At 48.7% G+C, this 17,164-nt stretch overlaps 1 protein-coding gene and 1 long non-coding RNA gene across 3 annotated transcripts in view; one reads left to right on the top strand and one right to left on the bottom strand.

Annotated features, from left to right (window-relative positions):
• The window catches only part of LOC307100201, a 151,188-nt gene extending 144,365 nt beyond the window's left edge, over positions 1–6,823 (top strand). The window contains exons 2-3 of the long non-coding RNA XR_013813589.1: positions 2,169–2,947; positions 3,004–6,823. This is a non-coding gene — a long non-coding RNA (uncharacterized lncRNA). The remainder of the gene's footprint in view (positions 1–2,168; positions 2,948–3,003) is intronic.
• ANXA6 (annexin A6) overlaps positions 1–7,214 on the bottom strand; it is a 48,435-nt gene extending 41,221 nt beyond the window's left edge. For both annotated transcript variants that reach the window (XM_079772563.1, XM_079772562.1), the window contains exon 1: positions 7,085–7,214. The gene's annotated coding sequence lies outside the window, so the exon portion shown is untranslated. The remainder of the gene's footprint in view (positions 1–7,084) is intronic.
• Between the last annotated feature and the right edge of the window lie 9,950 nt (positions 7,215–17,164).

Genomic DNA, 17,164 nt, shown 5'->3' on the forward strand with positions numbered 1-17,164 from the left:
CCTAGTTCATGACCGTGGGTGAGTTATGTCATTTCTCTGACTCGGTTTCTTCATCTCTGAAATGACAATCCCATAAAGTTTTTGTAAAAATTCAATGAAGCGAGGCAGGTAAAATACTCAGCATGGGCAGACACAGATGCAATGTTTAATAATTGGTGGCTTCTGTTACTGCGGTCATCCTCTTAGAGCAGTGTCTCCAGTTGTGATGGTCCTTTGTGATGTTTGTCATACACACAGACAGTTAAAGATATACACAGAAGTTCACAGTCAGGAGCGTGGACTCGCCCTAGCCGGTTTGGCTCAGTGGATAGAGCGTCGGACTGCAGACTAAAGGATCCTGGGTTTGATTCCAGTCAAGGGCACATGCCCGGGTTGCAGGCTCGATCCCCAGTAGGGGGCGTGCAGGAGGCAGCCAATCAATGATTCTCTCTCATCATGGATGTTTCTATTTCTCTCTCCCTCTCCCTTCCTCTCTGAAAACAATAAAAATATATTCAAAAAAAAAAAAAAAAAAAAAGATTGTGGACTCAATGCAGCGAAGCAGAGGGAGGAGGAGAAAAGGGGGAGAGGCCAGGCGATACAAAAACACCAGCATAAGAAAAACATTTCTGTCCTCCAAAGGTTGCCCTGGCCTGTGTGGCACGATGGGTTGGAGCTGTGTACCAAAGGATCGTGGTTCCATTCCCGGTCAGGGCACAAATGCAGGTTACGGGTTCGATCCCTGGTTGGGACGTGCAAGTAACCAATGTTTCTCTCTCTCCCCCGCCCTCTCTAAAATTCACAAAATAAAATTTATCTTAAAAAGGTGGTTTGTGGGCTTTGGAGGAACAGAATGCACTTTTAGGGAGGGAGGACATGTTGCGTGTATGGGGGTGAAAATTTGAGGAAAATCAAGAAATAACCTGGCCCTGGATGGTGTCCTCAGTGGTTAGAGCATCAGCCGGCAAACTGAAGGGTCTTGGGTTCGATTTCTGGCCAAGGGCACGTGAATTACTTTGGTTGAATTACTGGGTTGCAGGTTTGATCCCACATGCAGAAGGCAACCAATCAATGTGCCTCTCTCACATGGATGTTTCTTTCTTTCTTTCTTTCTTTCTTTCTTTCTTTCTTTCTTTCTTTCTTTCTTTCTTCTTTCTTTCTCTCTCTCTCTCTGTCTCTCTCCCTCCCTCCCTCTCTTTCTCCCCCTCCCTCCCTCCCTTCCACTCTCTCTAAAAACATCAATGGGAAAAATGTCCTTGGGTGAGAATTTTAAAAAAAGAAGGAAGGAAGGAAGGAAGGAAGGAAGGAAGGAAGGAAGGAAGGAAGGAAGGAAGGAAGGAAGGACCTGGAAGGTGGTATATGTGCCCCAGGAATCCCCAAGAGACTTAAATTTGAGCTCAATACAGCACTTTCCTTCCCCTCCCCCACACCCCGCAACTCAGCATTCAAGGCTCTAGACATCCTTCCTGATTTAACTGTCCTCTCCTCCCTCCATCCACCACCACACCCTCCCCTGCACACTCCAACCCAGAATCTCTGCCTACCAGCATTTTCGATCCAGCTTTCTAGCATCAACACCAGTGCTTTTAAATTCTGGCTTCATTAATCCCACTGGGGGGTGGGGGGCGGGGTTCAAACTAACCAAACCATACATAAGGCCAACCCCCAGAGATTCTGATTCAACAGTCCTGAGGTGAGGTCTGGGCTTTGGTAATTTTTTAAAACTTTTCTAAATGATTCTGCCAACTCTTCCAGGAAGCCAAGAGAGATTTCTTCGGCCTTTGACCCCCCACAGCATTCTGAAACCACCTGCACTTAGTGGCTTGGGGCAACCACTGTGGATTTAGGATTCTCCTATTAGATGGAGGCTGCTTGCCTCCAAGGTATTGTGCGGGGAAATCTGTACTTCAAATTCTCTAGGGTGTCTGGTTTCAGTCTTTGCTTTTGAGCTATTTTACAGCTCAGTAAGTTGTAGATAACTGACGGTAATGCAAAGTAATTCTTATGACATGCTCATCCTGTCCTACCTGGTAAAGGTCTAATTATTTCTCTCCTCCTCTGATGGAAAAAACAGTTTGCCTCCATTTGTACATTCCTTTCAATATAAAGATGTCTACTGATTCTCTCTGGAGCTGGTATAACGCCTGCCTGGTCGGGTCATTAATTAATGAGTGCAATACAATCTTTAGCACATGGTCGTTTTTATAGCAGGGTGAGCCATGATTCTACTCTTTCTTGAAAATGATTGTACATGTCTTTGTCATGTACCACAGTGTGTGGCTCATAAGGATTGTTAGATAAAATGCACTGAGTAGCTTTAATGCTGTCTTTAATGACCCCCTTGAAAAATCACAGTGTAGCCCTAGCCGGTGTGCTCAGTTCGTTGGGCATCGTCCCATGCACCAAAAGGTTGCTGGTTCTTGCTGTTTTGATTCCCAGTCAGGGCACATGCTGGATTGCAGGCTCGATCCCTGGTAGGGGGAGTGCAGGAGGCAGCTGACTTATCTTTTGCTCTCACATCGATGTTTCTCTCTCTCTCTCTCTCCCTCTCCCTTTTCTCTCTAAAAAACATCTATTAAAAATACTTTTTAAAATCACAGTGTAGGGGAGGAAAAATAATTTTCCTTTTACTAGACCTTCTAGGTTCTTCTGTCTGGTTTAATAATGGAATCAACATGAGACAACTTAACAAGAGAAAATAAGCAAATTTATCATGTATGTACATACAGGAGTTCCATAAGAATATGGGACTCAAGGGCAAATCGCCAGTTGAGGCTTATGAACTACTCCTAAAGAGACAGGAGTAGTGGCTTGGACTTCAAAGAGGAGGCAGGCAATTCACAGGCAGGGGAGCAGGAGCAAATATCTGCGCCACCCAGCAATAATGCGACCCTAAGGGGGGAGTCTAACAACCAGACTTTGTTAGGTTCCTCTCCATCTGCCACATCTAGTTCATTATTGTGCTAAGGTGAATATGCTAAGGTGAATATGCTAAGGTGAATATGCTAAGGTGAATATGCTAAGGTCAATATGCTAAGGTCAATATGCTAGAGTGACCTCCCTTTCTGGGGCAGATTTTTCTATCTAAATTATTTTAAGCAAGTAAGCGGGAGGTAAAAGGCTCTTCTTGAGTCTTTTGTTTCTAAAAAAACCCAAAAAAACAAAAACCACACAGCTGAAAATTATCACTATTCCCCCAAAATGGGCATATTTGGGGGTGGCAAACCCTGCTCTCCCTCAACAGAATAAAAGGAACCATCCAGCCTGGTGCTTTTATTCCTAGTTAGATAGCTAAGAGAGGAAATACCCTGAGTAGTGAAGTAACTTGCCCAACTCAGTACTTAAGCAGGGGCTCATTTTTCCAAAAGTATTTACTGAGCGCCTCTTGGGTATCCACTGATAGGAACTGGGGGTAGAATAAAAAATGAAACGGACGAGTCTCCCCCTGCCACCAAGCTGGCAATTTAGTGCAGTAACCTGCCTTTTTTTGGATCCCATACACCACCAGCGACAAAAGAAAGTAATTGTGCATTCATCATGATGAACAAAAATATACTTTTAAGCATGAGATCAAACGCATATAATGAGAAGTCAAAAAGTTTCTACCTGTACCTTCCTGATGAAAGAAAGTCACCTTTAGTGCCTGCCGGGGTGTGTGCACCCCCACTTAGAGGTCTCTGGCCGATAAAATCTAGATCCTTCCCTTTCCTCTTTCCTGATGGCTCCTCCCCCAGCCCGCAGGAAGACGCCCAGGACCGCCCCAGTCCTCCGGGAGCCTCCGGGTAAATGCCATTCCTGGCCCAGAGCATGGGCACGCCCCCCAGCTCGTGCACTCGGGTTTCTTAGAGAGCAGTGTCTTTCCCTCTCCTGACCCAGAATCATGGATCCCGGGGCTGGACAAGGCCGCAGGAGATCACTGGGGCTGCCCCCGGTAGGACTGGACTGACCGGGTTTGAATCCCAGCTCGTCACTTTCATGGGAGGCAGCAAGGTGTAGTGTCTCACAGCACAGAGGCTAGGGCTCCCAGGCCTGTGCCTGAAGCTGAACCAGCTGGGCAGGAGCCTTGAGCAAGCACTTAACCTCCTAAGTAAGATGAGAGCTAAAAACAGTGCCTACCACAGAGGAGTTATGGTGAGGATGAAAAGAATTAAAACGGGGGACATCTGTAATAGTGTCAACAACAACAAGCTAAAAAAGCCCTAGCCGGTTTGGCTCAGTGGACAGAGCATCGGCCCTCGGACTGAAGGGTCCCGGTTCGATTCTGGTCAAGGGCCTGTACCTGGGTTGCAGGTTCCCCGGCCCTGGCTGGGGCACGGGCAGGAGGCAACCAATCAATGTGTCTCTCTCACACTGATGTTTCTCTCCGTCTCTCCCCCTCCCTTCCACTCTCTCTAAAAATCAATGGAAAACATCCTCGGGTGAGGATTAACAAAAAATAAAATAAAATAAAAAGTTAAAAAGGAAGAAAAGGGGTTAGTGCTTAGAAGAGGCCGTGGCGCACAGGACACATTATGTGAGAATACTATTTCTCCCCTAAACTTTTCAAGGCTCAGTTTGCACATCTGCAAAATGGGCATGCTAACAGCGTCTCACCTCTCAAGGGCTCGGCCAGGGCCTGCCAAGTTGGAAGGGTTCAATGCATCATAGAAGCTGCTATTTTATTATTACTTTAAAGAGCACCAGGACACCCGTTTTGCAGATGAGGAACTTGAGGCTCGGGTCACCTGCCATCTAGAGCACCACGCTCTTCTGAGATTACAACAGTAGCACTTGCTTCTCTGTGCACAGCACTCTACAGTTTACAAGACACTTTCACATCTGCAATTTTGTAATCCCAAGAGGGTAAACTCATCCTCCTTTTACAGGTGGGGGATCTGAGGCTCAGAAAACCCAAGGACAGTCATTCCCCCTTAGCCAGTCTCGGTGGGGGCTTTTCAACCCCAGGAAGAAAGAAAATGGAATGTGGCTGATTCCCAGCCAAGAAGTTCATAAGCATAAAGGCATCCCCACTACACAGGCACAGACTTCCGCTCCTCTGCGGGGACGGGGGATGGGGGGGGGGGGTTGGGGGAGAGAGACGTGCATACTCAGAAATCTGGGTAAAGACCACATCCTGTGCTTTGTCTCCACCCAGGAAGTATCTTGGAGAGGCTGGGTGGGGTGAGGTTGGCTACACCCCTGGGCCTCCCTAGAAAATCCTAGAATGATACAACAAGAAGACCCATGCAGCCCCCACCCACTTTACCAGCTGGGTACCCTGGGCACATCTCTTATCCCTCTAGAGAGGAAGGAACTAAGGACCAGGGGTAGGAGGTGTGTGCCCGGGGCTCCCTCTGATGCTGCAGTGCAGAGGTTCCAGACCCTGGCAGCTACCCATCACTGCAGAGCTCCCCCACCCCTCCCAGGAATCAGCCCCAAGAGGTCAGGTCCCCGACTTCCCAGGGGCAGCCTGGAAAACACATGCAAACACATGCTGCCCCAGCAACAGCTGCAGCCCTTACCCAGAAACCACAACTATTTTCTGTGTCCCAGCAGCCGCCTTGGGAACAGGGGTGGAAGGCAAAGGAAGATGGGTGAGTGACTGTCACAGCTGCAGAGGGGGAACGAGGCCTCGGCCTCCCCGCCCAGCCCCACCCAACTCCCAGAATTCTAAATCTTAGGACCGTGAATCCTAGAAAACCAGCACCAGCTCTGGAAGAGAAAGCCGATGCAGCAGACTTTGCTACCGGTGGGGCTAACTAAGGCCCAGAGACCCTCCGCACCTGGAACTATAGCCCAGCTTCCCACTGACCCCAGGCCATTGCCCTCTGCATGGTGCAGGGCGTGATGGGCAGAAGGGCAGGGTCCGTGGGAGCTGAAGCAGGGCAGGTCATTCACCCCGCAGGGGAGGGACTAAGAGGTCAGGATTCCCCTCTGGGTCAGTGGGGCCAGCAATTTAAGGTGTGCTCTGGGCAGGGGAAGAAGGGGAAGTGAGGGAAAGGGCGGGCTCAGGGAAACCAGAGGCCTTCCACAAACCCTGGAGCCATATGTCCAAATTTGGAATAGTCCTGGGAGACCCACCAGGGTTTAGAGAAAAGGAGGGGGAGGGAGGAAGCAAAGGCTGCCTCCATCCTCCCAAAGGACCCCCTGTCCCTCCTCCTTGCAGGGGTACAAAGGGGCGGGGGGGGGGGGGGGGACAGGCTTCACAAGCCTGTATCAAGACTCCCCAAACCTTTTCACAGCCACTGTTTCCTCAGAGAGGGGCTGGCTCTACCAACTTGTCCTTGGAGATGGAAACTGAGGCTGAGAGGGAAAGCTACCGATTCAAGGTTACACTGCAAGTTGGTGGTGGAGCTGGGCTTCGATTCAAGAACTTCACTCCCGTGTAGGTGTTGTAGGGGTGACCCAAAGCCCCCAAGTTTGGGGAAGGCCTACACTGGGCTTGGGGAGAGCAGGAAGAAGGGTGGGGCCTTTGCTGGAAGCCTCCTTCAGAGGCAGGCAGGGCCCCCGGGGCCTAGCGGTGGGGACAGCCGGTCCACACCCAGATAACCCTGCCCCCAGCTGCATACTCCAGCCTCTTCCTAAGGCTGAAGGTCTGACTCTTCGCGACCCCTGCCTGCGACCTCGGCCACACCCGTCCTGCGGGCCGGGTCCTTGGGTCCCCCTTTCCGAGTCCCGGGCCTTCCGAGCCTCTCCAGCCCTCCCTCCCCAGCCCTCCCGCGCCCGAAGCAGGGCCGTCATCGCCGCGGCCTCAGCCAGGTGCCCGGCCCCTGGACCACACCCTCCGCAGAGCCGGCCCTCCGCGTCCCTCCGGCCCCGGTCGTCCCCCAGCAGGGCGCCCACCGCCCCCGCTCCCCCGCCTGCAGCACCAGGTCTGCTCCCCCCCCCCCCCCCATCCCCACCCCGCTCTCCCGGAGACGCACCCAGCCCGCGACCCTCTCGGGTTACCGCGCCCTTGGGCTCCCGCTCCCCGCGGCCCTCCCCGCTCCCGGGCGCCCCCTCCCCACATCCGGGCGGGAGGCGGGGGTCCGGAGTGACTGGGCGTTTATTAATCGCCCCCGCATCTCCGCAGCCCCTGGCCGGGGGGTCCCCTAGAGCGAGACCCGCTCGGCCTCCACGCACTCACCGCGCGCGGCGGAGGCCTCTGGTCGCCGAGCGGCGGACGGGCAGACGGGAGGAGGGACGGGCGGGCGGACGCGGAGCTCGCTGGGTGGAAGCCCGTTAGCGGAGCAGCAGCCGCAGCGCGGGGGCGGACCGGGCGGAGAGCCGTGGGCGCAGGATGGACACGTGGCGCGCGGGGGCCAATCGGGCTCGCCCCGCCTCCCCGCCTCCAATCCCACCGCCCTGCCTTTGCTTAGGTTCCGTTCCTCCGTAGCCCACCGGGTCTTGGACGTTACTTACCTGCTTTCCGGGAGAGAAGGGCCCAGAGAAGCCCCGGTCTTGGCCAGTGTCACACAGCCAGCGGGTTGTGGAGTCAGGATAGGAACCTGAGCCAGGTGACTCCAGAGAGCTGCTCCTTCGTGCTTGGTTCTGGGCAGTGCATTGTCCAGAGGAAAGGGAGACAAAAAGGCCAGCAGTTATGATCCAGGGCTGTGGGGAAAGCAACACACATTTCCTGGAAGCATGAACTCTTTGGCAATACAGAGAAAGCGGAGTATGATTGATCCCCCCCGGGGATTTGTGAAGACTTCCTGGAGGAGGCGATGTTGCAGGGAAAGTCAGTAGAACCCCCCATCCTCCGCCTCCTTAGAAATTCTGCTTTGGTGAAAAGACAGAAAGATGGCAATTCCGAGATGTCATTCAGCTGCAGAGACTCCCTGGGCAAGACTCTGGTGATCAATTTGCTCATCTGAACGATAAGGATAGCCAACGTTTTTACAAGGATTGTCCTCAACCTGTTACTATTTCAGAGACCTCTAAGCCTCCCACAAGGAGACCTGGTTGGAAAGTCCTTTCATCTCTTCATTTCCCAGCAACATTGAACACCGTTCCTGAGCGGGGAGGCCGAAGTACGCAAATGGGAAGTGGAGCCCTGCCCTGCCCTCATGGAGGGCAGGTGCCTAGGTCACGGTTATAACGAGGGTCAGCCAGCTGTAATCTGGAAATCATAAAGGGCTGTGAGGGCCCACAGCAGATGGACCCAGCCTAACCTAGGCTTCCGCATGACAGTGGTGCTACACTGTGACCAGAAAGATGAGTGTAAGCTAGTAAGAGACTAGGAAGAAATTAAAATAATTACCTTAAGATGAGGAGGGGCCAAATTGTGGGGGCAGAGGGTGGAGGCTGGTGAACCCTGTGAGACTTTGCCTTTTACTCTGAGGCATTTGGGGAGCTGTTGCAGAGTGCTGAGCAGATGAGGGACATGACTTTTTTTTTTTTTTTTTTTTGTAAAATCCACATAACATAAATTAAGCATTTTACAGTGAACAGTTCGGTGGCATATACTACATTCATATTGTGCCACCACCACCTCTATCTAGTTCCAAAATGTTTTCATCACCCTAAAAGGAGACCCCATAACCTTTAAGCAGTCACCCCATTCTCCCCTCCCCTCGCCTGGCAACCACCAACCTGCTTTCCGCCTCTGTGGATTTACCTGTTCTGAATATATCATATAAATAGATCCGAAGTATATGTGGCTCTTGTGTCTGGCTTCCTTCTTTTAGCTTAATTGTGTTAGTCGGGGTTTTCTGGAAAAACAGAACCAAAAGGATACAAGAGGAGATTTGTTGTAGAAATTGGCTCACGCAGTTATAAAGTCCGGGAAGTCCCACCATCTGCGTCTCCTGGGCGGAGAAGCAGGAGAGCCCATGGTGCGATTCAGTCAGAGGCTGAAGGCCTGAGAACCTGGAGCCCTGAGGGCAGGAAAAGATGGACATCTCAACGAGAGAGAGAGAGAGAGAGAGAGAGAGAGAGAGAGAGAGAGAGAGAGAGAGAGAGAAAATGTCCTTACTTCACCTTTTGTTCCACTCAAGCCCTCAATGGCTTGGGTGACGAGGGCAGGTGCCTTTACTCAGTCTACTCAATCAAATGCTAACCTCTTAGCTAATCTAATGCTAACCCTCACACACACACCCAGAAATAAAGTTTACTAGCTCTCCAGGCATCCCTTAGCCCAGTCAAGCTGACACATAAAATTAACCATCACAATGATGATTTTGAAGTTCATATCAATACTCTATCCTTTTTATAGCTGAATAGTATTCCACTGGGCGGAGGTGCCACATTTGTTTATTCATTCATCACCTCTTGGACAGTGCTGCTATAAATGCTTGTGTACAAATGTTTGATTGAGTACATGTTTTCAGTCCTTCTGTGTATTTCCTGAAGAGTGGAATTGCTGGTTCATACAGTAATTCTATATTTAACTTTTGAGGAACTGTTGAACTCTTTTCCACAGTGGCTGCACCATCTTTCTTTCTTATTTTACTTATTCATTTATCTTTCGTGGCTCCTCTGGTCCTGGCGTGTTCCCTCAGCTCCCGAAGAGCTTTCATGGTTCCCCAACCTTCTCTATGCATCTCTCTCTCTCTCTCCCTCTCTCTCTCCTTTGTTTTTGTGAAGAAGCCATTCAATCGGCCCTCAGTCGTCTCTGGGGAAGAATTGCTCTGAACATAGGTGTACCTTGCATATGCTCTTGGGAAGGGGTGAGTTCAGGATCCACCCACGCCACCATCTGGGACCAGCCTCCAGCTGCACCATTTCATATTCCCACCAGCAACGCACAAGGATTCTCCATGTCCTTGCCAGCACTTGATGTTTTTAGTTTGTAATTGCCACCCTAACTGGTGTGAGATGGTATTGCATGTGATTTTGACTTGCATTCCTCCAGTGATGCTGAACCTCTTTTCAACTCCTTGTTGGCCATTTGTATGTCTTCTTTGAAGAAATGTCTATTCAAGTCTTTGCCCGTTTTTTTAATTTGGTTGTTTGTCTTTTTGTCGTTGAGATGTAAGAATTCTTTATATATTCTGGAGGTGACATATGCCTCAAAGGGTCATCAGACCCCTGTGCTAAGTGTACTGAATACCACTGAGGGTAGAGGTTTTTGCGGTAACCTGGGCAACAGATGCTGGTGGCTCAGTGTGTGTGTGTGTGTGGGGGGGGATTGGGGGGGGAGAGCACCAAAAATCTAAATTCAGGATCGATTCTGAATAACTGACATGTAGCCTTATTCAAATTCATAAGAGCTTTAGTAGGAGAAACTTACATACAGGGGCAAGGCAGCTGCTTCCAGTGGTGGCCGGCTGGGGAAAAACCCACACGCCTCCCAGGACAGGGTCTCTTTTTTATCGGGTGTTAATAGTAAAACCATAGGGTGGAGAGTCACAGTGACCTCCGGAAAGAACATCGCATTCCTAAATCAGCAGCAGCATCAGGGAGTGATCACACTCCATACATTCATTAACCTCCTTCCTAGGCGTATGATGTTTACCTTTGGGCGGGAGGATTCTGGTTTTTGGGTTAATTGGCTAGTCAGCCAAGCCTGAGGCTACAGAGAGTTAAGAGTCCAACATTTCCCAGACGCCTTTGCTGCTGGAGCCCTGTTACATTTCAGCGAGTTCACCTACACTCGGCCGGAGGTGGGGATAGGTGGTTAGAGACAGGATATATTTGAAAGTGGAGTGAACATGATTTCTTGAAGGATTGGATGTGAGGTGAGAAAAAAAGAGAGGAATCAAGAACGACTCCATGGAAGGATGGCGTTACCATGAACTGAGATGAGGAAAATGCAGGAGGAGCAATTTTGGGGTTGGAAGTGGGAAAAAGATTAGGAGTGCAAATTTGGACCTGTTTGTTTAAGATTTCTATCACGCATCCAAGAGGAGACGTCACAGAGGCAGTTGGGTAGACAAGTCTGGAGTTCGGAAGAGGTCAGACTGGAGATATGAATCTGAAAGTCAGAGGCATATAAATATTGCTCAAGGCCTGAGAAGGAGATGAGGTAATCAAGGACGGAGAGAACCAAGGGACACACTACACTGAGTCAGGGAGAAGAAAAGGGTCCAATTAGGTGACTGGGGAAGAGCTTGCTGTGCCGTGGAAGGAAACCCAGGAGAGCGTGGTGTCTTAGAAACAATGAGGAGAAAGGAGGAGGGAGTGGTCAGTGTGCCAAATGCTGCTCTGAGGCCCAGCAGGACAGGACCCAAGAATCCATCACGGATTTAGCAACGTGAAGGTCAACGTTTCTCGTGCTCTGAAGAGCAGACGTGGTGGTGTGTTGGGGGTAAGGGCCAGATAGGAATGGGCTTAGGATAAAAGTGCCCACTACTTATTCTAGGAGTTTTGCTGAAATGGGGCAGTGTCCAAATTCTTAATTTACAGTGAAGTTCATTGAAGTTCAGAGAAATGGTGACCTTTGCCCAAAGATAGCCCACGTGCCTGAGGCTGGACTGGAAACCAGGTCGCCGTGACTTCAGAGGCCAGTCTTGTTCCTGAGCTGCAGAAAGAGGCGAATGCACTGCTCAGTCTCTTTGAGTTGATCATCTCATTTCTGGGAACCACACCTAAGAAAATAATATGAAATACAGAGAAAGGTTTGAGACCCAACACTGTATTTTTTTAAAATCCTCACCCAAAGGGAGAGATAAAAGGAGAGAGGGAGGGAGAGAGAGAGAGAGACAGAGAGAGAGAGAGAGAGAGAGAGAGAGAGAGACAGACCAATTGGCTGCCTCCTGTATACACCCCGACGGGTATGTGCCCTGGCTGGGAATTGAACCCGAAATCTTTTTGGTGTAAAGGATGGCATTTCCACCAACCCAGCAACCTGTCCAGAGCAAACACTGTATTTTCTTAACCACAAAAAAAGAAACAATTGAAACATGCAGGGGCCATGCAATAGCAAACAAGCATGTGTTACTCAGAAGAAGGCTGGTGGAAGAAGGCAAGCATGGGATAGAAACACTAAGATGACTTCAACTTTTTGGCCTCTCCTAAACCACCTTCCTCCACGGAGCTCTGCTTCCCAGAGTGTTTGTAAAAGGGAGAGTGTGATGTGGCCCAGAACAATGGACTGGGATTCCATACTCTCTCACCTCCCTTCTCTGGGCTTTGGTTTCTAGGATTTAGGAGAGGTCAGGATCTCCAGGCTGCCCTCTGGGGAGCTGGAAATGGTTCAATACTGCCACCTGCTGGCAGGCCCCTGTTATGTCGGCCGCCATCAGGAGATGGTGCCCAGTGTTGGGCATTCTAGAGATGGGTCGGTCTCACCTTAAGTTCTCTAGAGCAGCGATTTTCAGATTTTCAACCCGTGTGCCGCAAGATTTTTAAAGACATGCGATACCTGACTATTTAGTAAGAGACACTGACCACTTTTCCCTTAGATTGTCAAATAAGAAAATGACAACAGCCAACACAATTGCCGTCTGGTGTGAATGAATCAAAATTATACCTTTTTTTTTTTGTCAGATCAGAAAAAAAAATGTATTTTTGGTGTGCCCCAGAATTTCAGTAATTGGTTTCTGTGTGCCATGAGATGGATAAGGTTGAAAAATCTCGAAGGAACCCTGTTCGAGTGACCACCAGGAAGCCTCCTCCGCCACAACTCCCCTTAAGGCCTGTTGTCGTGCCTGCCACTCCTCTATAGGACTTGAGGATTTCACTTCTCTCTGGGAGAGAACGTAGGACTTTCTAACCACTTGGAATGAACTGATTATTTTCTGTGATGGGGGTCTCAGCAACATGAGGATGCTTAGCTTTGGGCAGGCAGGCCGCTTAGAGGGCGGAGAGATGGAGAAGCAGTGCACAAATAAGAGCCAGGCTTCACAATCACAGAACCACTTTTCTCATGACTTCCATTGTTTGTTTTACTACTGTAACAATAATAGCTATGCATTATAGAGAGCCACAAGATAAAAAAATGTAAAGTCTATCCGACAATCCAAAGATAGCCTACATTAACACAGCATTAACACATCGATCTTTTATTACAGAACAACAAGAACAATAATAGTAATAGCAACATGTATAGAGTACTTATGTGACACACACTTACACTTTGCAAAACATTGAAACTTATTGCAAATATTAGCTTATCTTTTCTAAACCTTCATTTATTGTGAATATCCTTTAATTTTTTTCAATCCTCACCTGAGGATATGTTTAGAGAGAGGAAGGGGGAGAAACATCTATGTGAGAAAAAAACATCAATGGGTTGCCTTCTGCACATGCCCCAACCAGGGATTGAACCCCCCAATCTAGGTATCTTCCCTGACCAGGACTTGAAGAACCCACAGCCTTCTGGGGTACGGGATGATGCTCCAGCCACCTGAACCACCCAGCCAGGGCCGTGAACATCTTTTTATGTGATTAAATTATCTTCTTCAAAACATTTAAAAGGACTATCAAATTCCATTGTATGGTAATAGTATAATTGATCGAATTGCCTATTGTTGGACATTTAGGTTGACTCTAATTTTTCAACATGGCTTTGAGATGGTTTCCTAAACCTTGAGTTCCAGATAAAAGAGTAATGAATAGCTTTTGAGGCTTCTGATACCAATTGCTAACTTGCTTTCTGTTGAGAGGAAACCTCACTCACAAGGTAGAAGGAAAGCCATTGAACCTTACCTCTATTGCATAGGTCACAAAGCATGTTCGTATCGGTTATTCCCTCACAATGGAGGTAGACAGAGCAGGCACTGTAATCCCATCTAAAATGCATGGACTCACTGGTTGGTGGGAACTCACAGGGACCAGGGAGGCTCTGTGACTTAGCCTGCATAACATAGCTATTTTGTGCCTGGGTTCAGGCTGGAACTCACGTTTCCTGACTCCATGCTGTCTCTGGGATCCCACAAACAAGCACTTCCTTTAGGTTTAACAGCACGCTTGGGCCTTCAGAATGCTTTGCTTGTTGGACATGGGAGTGTACGACGGACCTTCTAGGCAGCTCATCACCCCACAGTCTAGTCAAGCCAAGAGATTACCTTGACCCCTGAAGGGGAAGTTATGGAAGGCTGGGTCACTGTGGAAAGGGTAGGCCTGTAAGCCACTGTAATTAGAAAAGCAACTGCATAGTTCAGTGCTTTAGAGCATGGTCTTTAAATTAAAAAGCGAATAAGTAAAAACGGCCCTAGGGTCTGGTTCCATCACATTCTAGCTGAATAACCATTAACTTTTTTTTTTTTTCCTGAGAGTCTGTTTTCTTGGTCATAATACATGGCTAGTATAAAGGTATCTGCCTCACAAGTTTGTTGTTGGAATCCACCAATATAATGATATAAATCACTTAGCAGCCATTAACACGTAGTAATGAGACAATAAATATAAGCATTGCTACTATTATTAAGTAAATGGATAGAGCCCTGCTTTATTAATAATAGGAGGTGAGAGCTAATGCTGGCTGGGCTATGCATGCCCTTGCAATTTTGCTTTGTTCTGTCTGTACAATGCTAGAGAGAAGGGATGGGAACACATGATCTCTTCAGATTCCCTTTATTCTTGTATGAGGAAACTCTTGAGTCTCTCACATTCTAAGATTCCATTTACTGTTAAAGAGTCGGTAAGCGCTTGTCTCAAGATTCTGTGAGGTTAAGATTCTATAGTTCTGAGATCCTTTTTCTGGGATTCCAAGATCCCATGACTCACTCAGAATTCCGTTGAAATATTTCATTTGCATGGAATGAAATCTTCCAAGCCCGGCAGAAGCTTGCCTGACGAGCTCTTACTATTCTTGTAGGTCTCTCCTTAAATAGCACTTCTTCAGAAATTCCTTCCTAATTCTTCCTCCAGTGCTCTTTATCCACGCCTTCCCTTGTCTCTGCTGGAATCCTGCTCTTTCCCATCCTAGCACAGTCCTTACTGGTAATCAGAGATTTGTGTGATTTGGTTAATGCCTGTCTTTGTGTCTCCATTGCTTGGTAAAGTAGACTCTCAATGAATATTTGATGAATGATACATAAATGAATGCATGAATTCTATGAGTCAAAGATTCCCTGAGTGTTTATTCCCAAAGTCTACTATTCCAGGCACTCCCCACCCCCCACCACCTGAGGACCTGACACCTGGGAAGGGAGTGAGTGACCTGTGACCTTTCCAATTCCATGATGTTGCCTGGCCTGTTTGTGCTCCCCGCCTTCTCTCCCCACACCTCCATTATTTGCCTGTTTGGGAGCTCTTGCTCTTGAATTACAGAAAAGGCTGGGCTGTGTCTCTGCTGTTGAATCCAGCCTGGACACCAATTCGTTCGTTTGTTCGTTCGTTTGTTCGTTCGTTCATTCATTCATTCAGCAAATGCTTGGCTAGTGCCCACAAAGTGCCAGGCCCTGTGCTAAGGGACTGGGACAAAGGGTGAACAAAGCAGACCTAGTCCCAGCTTTCACAGAGCTCACACCCTAGAGAGCCAGATATGGCATTCATGACATAATCACAAACTTAAACCATGAACCTTTGTGGGAGGGAGAATAACAGGGTGCCCTGAGAGCTTACAACAGCACACGGTCTAAACCCAGGCCACCACGCAGCATCCTCCAGGGCCTTGAACTGGTATCCATGTCCATTATCTGGACACTCTGCTTGTGAAACCTCTCCCTGGGGAACAATCAGCAAGAACTTGGGTTCAAAGTGGTGACAGGCTGAGCTCCCAGTACCCTTGAAAGTACTACGCCCAGCCCTAACCGGTTTGGCTCAGTGGATAGAGCGTCAGCCTGCGGACTGAAGGGTCCCAGGTTGGATTCTGGTCAAGGGCATGTACCTTGGTTGCAGGCACATCGCCAGTAGGGGGTGTGCAGGAGGCAGCTGATCGATGTTTCTCTCTCATCGATGTTTCTAACTCTCTATCCCTCTCCCTTCCTCTCTGTAAAAAAATCAATAAAATATATATATTTTTAAAAAAGAAAGTACTACACCCAGCAGGCTGGAAGCTAAACCCTCACCTTTCAGAGCCCTTCCCCTCCTCACAGGACTCGGTCACTGAAAAGGAAACATTAATGTCCTAGAAGGCCAGAGCTCTAGGTGCCCAACACCCTCCTTGAACAGGTGGGGAAACCAAGGCCCAAAGAGGCAAAGCTGCTCAAGGTCACACAGTCAAGTGGCAAAGGGAGAAAAAAAAAATCCCAAGCTCCTCATTGTCTCCCCTCCCCCGACACCCACTACCCCCCTTCTGCCAAGAGTGACCACTGAGTACGTGCATACAGAGGGTATCCTTTTTTAGCCTGAAGCCAAGAGGGGTTGCACCGGCTACAAGCAAAAGTTAGCATGTAGACAAGGCTCTGCAGGACAGGAAGAGGTTTATGGCTACATTTGGAGGGATTTGCACTATGGTGTTTCCTTAAGTCACAAACATACATGAGGGAAAATACATCCGGTGACGTGTCTGTATTGAATACCACACTTTTACTTAACAAACATCTTCTTCAAGGAAATGCTTGTTCTTGCTGATTGCAGTTTTGTTTCCAGTAGCAAAAAACTGGAGACAACCCACCTAAATGGAAACAACCTAAAAGTTATTTGGCAAGGGAATGGATAAACTGTGGTAGAGCCCAGCCATAGAATATTGTGTAGCACTTTAAAAAGTATAAGGGTAGATCTTCATAAGCGACCAGGCACATTGCTGAGTTTTAAAAAGAGGCGAATTTAAGAAAAACATGTATAGTGTCAAACTATATTAAGCTTCATCTGTATTTTTTTGAGAATGAATTTTATTTATATACTAGAAGCCCCCCGTGCATGAATTCGTGCACCAGTGGGGTCCCTCGGCCTGGACTGCGGGACCAGGCCAAAAACAACTCTCTGACATCCCCTGAGGGGTCTCGGATTGTGAGAGAGCACAGGCCAGGCTGAGGGACCCCATTGGTGCACGATCAGAGCTGGGGAGGGCTGTGGGAGATTGGTCAGATGGGGAGGGACTGCGGGAGGGCTCTAGGGTGTGTCCAGCCTGTCTTCTCAGTGGCAAACAGCCGGACTCCAGCAGCAAGCTAACCTACAGGTCAGAGAGTCTGTCCCTGGTGGTCAGAGCACATCATAGCGACTGGTTAATCTGTTGACTGTCTGCCCCCTGTTGGCCAGTACACATCAAAGAGAGTGGTTGAGTGGCCTTATCATTTAATTAGTATATTATGCTTTGATTGGTTGAATGGCTGACAGGATGACCGGACACTTAACATATTAGCCTTTTATTATATAGAACTAAAGGGCAGGTGCACGAAAATTTGTGCATGGGGGGGTCCCTCAGCCCAGCCTGCCCTCTCTCACAGTCCAGGAGCCC

Source organism: Cnephaeus nilssonii (assembly GCF_951640355.1).
Source record: "Cnephaeus nilssonii genome assembly, chromosome: 5".
In the NCBI taxonomy this organism is placed as follows: domain Eukaryota; kingdom Metazoa; phylum Chordata; class Mammalia; order Chiroptera; family Vespertilionidae; genus Cnephaeus; species Cnephaeus nilssonii.